Here is a 5,624-nt window from a genome sequence, read left to right on the forward strand (position 1 = left end):
GAGGCATCTGGGCGTGGGGGGTTGGGGTATGAGGATTCCTCTCACACTTGAGCCATGTAGAAGCTAGAGGCGGAAATCGAGGGGGATGTGGAAAATTACAACGGGAAGAATTCTTACTGGAAGCAGTTTGTGTCAGTGGGAGCGCACGCAGCCCTGCTTTGGGAGCTTTTTCAGAGTGAGACGCAGCAAGGGGAGAGACAGTCTCTCCCTGGAATAGGCTGTATGGGCAGGAGAGGACTGTAACTGCGGGTGGGGTAGGGTCCTTGAGAATAGGAATGGGACAAGTGTCACCCGTGCCCACAGAGTTAACCCACAGGTGCCACCTGGTGAGGAATTGACCTGGTTTGTGAAGGCACTCAAGATGCCCTGAAGGTTCCAGAAGTTCTTGATAAGGCTTAGGGGGCACTTTGCAGATGCCTTGGGTCCTGGATTAGTGACTAGAGGTGAAGACCAGGAAGATCTGGTGACCAGTGGGAGTGGTCAGCAGGTGTGTGTGTGTGTGTGTGTGTGTGTGTGTGTGTGTGTGTGTGTGTGGTCGGATGTGCGGAGCTCATGGCTGCAGGTCTAGGACCGGGGGTCAGGCCTCACGCAGGCACCGAGGACAAATCAGGAGACGTGCACAATTAGGGGGAAGAGCAGCTTAGGGGAAACTGAGTCAGGGAGCTAGTTGAGGTTTCTGAGGAGCATGTGGGTGGAGGTGGTGGAGGTCAGAGGCCAGGCCGGGGCCATGCCGGCGAAACTGCTGTCAGAGCTTTGTCCGGGGTGAGCCAAGGACCGGGCTATACTCAGGACCCTCAGAAGCCCTGCAGACGTGGAGGCCCGTCCAGGGGCGCCCTCTTCTTATTAAAGGCGATGACGAATGAAGACTTGTGCTCCGCAGCTCTTGCAGATTCGATAGACCCGGATATGAATCAAGGTGCTTAGGATTCTTTCAACAACAGGAGGACCTCGTACCAGGCCTCCAGAGACTGTTGACATTTTATCGGTGTCCATGGCAGCCGGCCTCACTACTGAGGCACGGCCAGGGAGGGACACACGGTGACTAGAGCCGCAGCCGGGCCTGGGAGGCTCTTGCAAGGACGTGTCCAGATCCCTTCTAGTGTGATAACACCCTGGGTCTGAGAACCAGGCCTGGAATGGACACTGGGCAATGTGGGGGCTGCCGCTTGGGTCGGGGGCAGCATTCCCACCATTGAAAGGGTGAGTATCAGTTGACCAAGGACTTCCTGGCAGCCAGGCCTGATTCCAGGCCCCTCATAAGTCCACACTGAAGTCTGTGTTCACAGTGGCCCCCGGAAGGGGCTGTGAGTTCCGGCTTACAGGTAGCAAGCTGCAGCTGGAGGTCAAGTGTTTGGCCCAAGCTTCTGAGACCAGCAAGCAGCGAAGCTGAGATCTGAGTCCAGAGTTGCACTCGGCTTTGGGCCATTGCTGCACTGTCCAGGGGGGCCTCCAGGAAGCTGGCGGCAGACTCCCTGCCCTGTCCTGCTGCTGAGCGTAACCTTGCATTTCTGCTTGCCTATCTGCGAAAATGAGAGGGAAGGGACCCCCGGGAGTCTGAGCCGAGACGGAAGGGGGCAGAAGGTGGTTTTGAATCGGGAGACCCAGGCCCACAGCTGGGAAGCCTGGCCTGGACACAGGTTTGAACAGATAAAGTTCATCTACCCTTCTGCCTAGGTTCTTGCCCCTCGTAAAAACAATAAATTGTTTTCGTCGATTACTCCGATTTTCTCCCTCGCCCATTTCTTGGGGTTTTACTCGAGGTTGGCCAAGCACAAACTTCCCACAAGTGTAAGGGACAAAAACCTGATGTGAGGCCCGCCCTCTGCAGGCCTAGGTGGGGAGGTGGGGGGGACAGCTGTGTTTTCCTGGGAGGGGACTAGCAGCCTGGGATCCCTGGAGATGCCAAGGAGGGAGTCTCCTGTTGCCTCAGGGACAGGAGGTGGGGATGTTGAGGCAGGCCCTGCCCAGGCTCCTGGCTCCTGCCTAGCTCAGCCAGTCCCTGCCAGGGAGGGCAGACCTCCCTGGGCCTGGCTTCCGAGAGCCAGGCCAGGCTCCAGGCTGGGCCCCGGGCAGATCCCCGAGGCTGAGCCTCCCTCCGTCCCCTCGATACACACACAGGGTTGGGCCCCTCTTCTGGGGAGCTGGGATTCTGCCCAGCCCTGGCCCAGGAGGCAGGGCCGCGCCCCTCCCAGCAGCTCTTTCCAGGCACCAGCTGCCTCCGGACCAGCTGTGTGTGAGGTGGGGAGGCCGCAGGAGCCCCCGGCAGGCCTCTGTCTGGGGAGGCCTGGACCAAGCAGGCGGAGAGGGGTGGGGGGTGAGCAGGCCCTGGAGGCATTCTGGAGGAATTTCTGAATTACTTCCTGGCTGGAGACCAGAGGCCAGAACAGGCCTGGGCTGGTCCTACTGGCTTAAGGACCTTGACTTTCTCCTGGCTCGGAGGCCTCACCCCCTCCCGCCTCCTCACCCCACTTCCCTCGGCCTGCCTGCCTCTTCTGAAACCTCCTGCCAGGGCGAGTTCCAGCTGAGGGGAGCCTCCAGGACTCCCCTCTGCACCATTTGTGGAAGAGACAACGGGGGCCTGAAGCAAATGGGGCCCATCCTCCCCTGGCCCCTGCCCTTCTTTCTTCTTGGCCTCATGAGCGACCTATTGAAGTCAGGGCCACTCTTGAGCTCTCCACTCTTCTGAAAACACGTGTCCCATCCGGCCAAGACCAGAGGCCCTCTTCTAGTTTCTGCATCTTCACTGAGTTGTTGCAGAGGATGGTGGGTGGGCTGTTCCAAAACCCTTCCATTTGGTTTCCCAGATGGGAAGGTCCTTTGCGGATAAATGTCTTCTCCCTCAGACAGGACCAGCTACGTGATTTGTGGGGCCGTTTATTCAGAAATAAGTAAGAAGTTTAGGACGGTGACAAGAGACCATGAAACCAAGCCGCTGGCCCTTCTAAGTACAGGGCCATGTGTGACAGCACACAGTGCACCCATAAAACCAGCTCTGCTCCCCGATCACCCCCGGGCCCCCTCGGCTCCTCCCCAGCCCTCCCCTGGATGGGTCACGTCTACGAAACCTTGGCCAGAAGGCAGGTCTCAGCAGACATCCACCTGCTCTGCTCCTTTCTGTCCTACACTGTCCTCAAGGGCAGTGTCTGGTATCCCACGCTGCCCTTCCTCCAGGGAAACTGAGGCAGCAAGGAGCCTGGGGCCCTCAGGATCCCCTGCAGGTTCACCCATCTGAGATGGTGAGGGAGGGCTGGCAGTGATGCCTGGGCCCGGGGGTTCCCCTCAGCTGCCCATGGCGTGCCAGCCCCAGAGCTCTGGGTGGGAGGTCAGGTCCCATCAGGTCGCCCTTCTTGAGGACAAGGAGTGGGGCATGCAGGGCTGCCTTGGCAGCTCCAAACCCAGCCTCCGTGTGGCCCAGCCCAGTTGCTGGCTCTTTGTCACCTCTGCGTGGCAGCTGGCTCGGTGACTGCCGTGGGGCTGTGGTGGCCCCTGAGCCCGGGGGACGGTGGGACCTGTGCCCAGGCATGTACGGACTCTGGAATTCTGTTTGGACTCCAGTAGCCGGAGCTCGGCCAAGGCCAGGGAAAGCAGCAGGCCCTGCCCTTGAACTGCAACCCACTCATTGGGCCGCTTGGCAATGTCCAGCCGGGGGTGGGGGGTGGGGCTGATGGGGACACAAACCAGCGCCCCTCTGTCCTGACAGCCCCTCAGGCACAAGCCTGTGCAGGAGCCTCATCCCCAGGCTTCCAGGCCCACAATCAGCCTCCACATAGGAGGCTGATTGTGGCTGCCACTCCCCCCGTTAAGAGGCACTTAGTCAGGGCCCATGGGTAGTGTCCCGTTTATTCTCACAAAAGCCACAGGAGGTGGGTCCTATTGTCACAATAATGAAGCCAGATTAGCTGAACGCCTGGTGCCAGGCCCCACGGCCGCCATGCTGCCCCTGGGCACTCTGCCATGGTGATGATTGGGTGGCTGTCTGCTCACATGTGCCTCCTTGATGGTGGTGAAACTCCATGTCCCTGGGGGCAGCTGCTGCGTGAATTCATTCACCTCTGGCCTTTTGCGATGCTCATGGCTGTAACCCTGGTAGCACACAGTGCCCAGCACGGAGCAGGACTGCATAGATGGGAAGGGGAGCAAGGAAGGGAGGAGGGAGGAAGGAGGCCGTTGAGTGGGGACTCCAGCAGAGGCCACCTGACACAAGCCTGTGCCCCTAACCAGTGGAATGGCACCACCGCACTCTCACCAAGGGCTCCTTTGACATACTTTTGCCAAGCTGACGTGGGTCCCTGTAGCATGCCCAAATGGGGCTTGGCACCCAGCCCAGGCTGGAAAGGGACAGGGCTGACCTTGGTATCACGGAAGGAGCTTGGGGTGAGGAGGCACAAAGCCTTGTCACCCTCGCCACCCCCAGCCAGAGTCCCTACCATTGAGCTTTTGGGAAGACCCCTTCTTCACCGGAGACCCCACAGGCCAGTCGGTTCCTGGCTGACTTCTCACCTCTCTAGCCCCATGAGGCAGGGGTCTTGGCAGGTGGAAGAGACGGTCCCTGTGGGGGTTGGGTGGCAGGGTGGGTGTCAGCAGGGAGGCCTTTTCTAGAAGACACATCTGCGTTTACAGGATGCTTCCAATCTGGCCCCATGGAACACTTTGGTCCTCAGCCTTCCCCCGCCCTTGGAGTATCTGCTTTCACAGTCGTGCTGGAGCCACGCCTCTGGGCCCATACCTCTGTCATCTCAGGCATCTGTGGGCATTCACCCCAGACGTGTTTACACACGGGCCCTGCCAGGCACCTGGGGTGGCGCGTCCCCTGGGGTGGCTCGCAGGAAACCCAAAAGCTGGGCTGCAGAAAGCAGGGACCCCTTCCCTCTGTTTTCCATCCTTTAAATGTGCTCATCAAATATCCCTGAGCTCCCTACTCTGTTCCAGGCACGTTGCATGGAGACCACAGATGGGAACACAGCCCCTGCTCCAAGGGACTCACAGTCCAGTAGGGGAGGGCCATGTGTCACCAGACAGTGGATGCACAGTGATGGTGTGTGCAGGAAGCAAGGGACAGTGGTCTGTGTCTCCTAGGATGCTTTGGTACAAGCAACAGGACTCAACTCAAAGAAGCCTCAACAGAAAGACACTTGTTGGTTCATTTCACAGGGCAAGTGTGAGCAGGGTTGCCTAGCAACTTGGTGATGTCACTGAAGCCAGGTTAGCCCGCCTTTCTGTCCTGCCGCCCTCAGCATTTTTGGCGATGCCATCTCTGGTTCACACGGTGGATACTGTAAGAACATGAGTCTGAACCAAACAGACGCCATGACAGGCTTTAAGTTTCCCCTCTAAGCTAGAAAGTCTAAGGTCAGTCTCTCGGGAACCATCAGGCGGTTATACATTACCCAGGGCAAAAGGGACCACTTTGCGGTATCCAATCAGGAAAGCCCAGCTACCTCTCCCCACATTCGTAAGGGTGAGACCTGCAGATGGGAACTTTAGATAGGACCCTGTACCTAGTGTTAAAGTTAACCCCATAGTCACCAAACAAGACCCTGAACTCGCTCTGTAATTGGTTAATTTCAAAGATACCTTAAATGTTGTAATTGGGTCCCGCCAAAAGTAACGAACGCTCTGAACAG

The 5,624-nt window shown here is 58.4% G+C and overlaps 1 long non-coding RNA gene across 1 annotated transcript; it reads right to left on the bottom strand.

The window, feature by feature from the left end:
* Positions 1-3,821: 3,821 nt before the first annotated feature.
* Positions 3,822-5,077, bottom strand: LOC115302829. Its single transcript, XR_003913659.1, has 2 exons — positions 4,501-5,077; positions 3,822-4,116 (listed from the first exon to the last, which is right to left on the bottom strand). It is a non-coding gene; the product is annotated as an uncharacterized LOC115302829 (long non-coding RNA).
* Between the last annotated feature and the right edge of the window lie 547 nt (positions 5,078-5,624).

Source organism: Suricata suricatta, chromosome 9 (genome assembly GCF_006229205.1).
Source record: "Suricata suricatta isolate VVHF042 chromosome 9, meerkat_22Aug2017_6uvM2_HiC, whole genome shotgun sequence".
Taxonomy (NCBI): Eukaryota; Metazoa; Chordata; class Mammalia; order Carnivora; family Herpestidae; genus Suricata; species Suricata suricatta.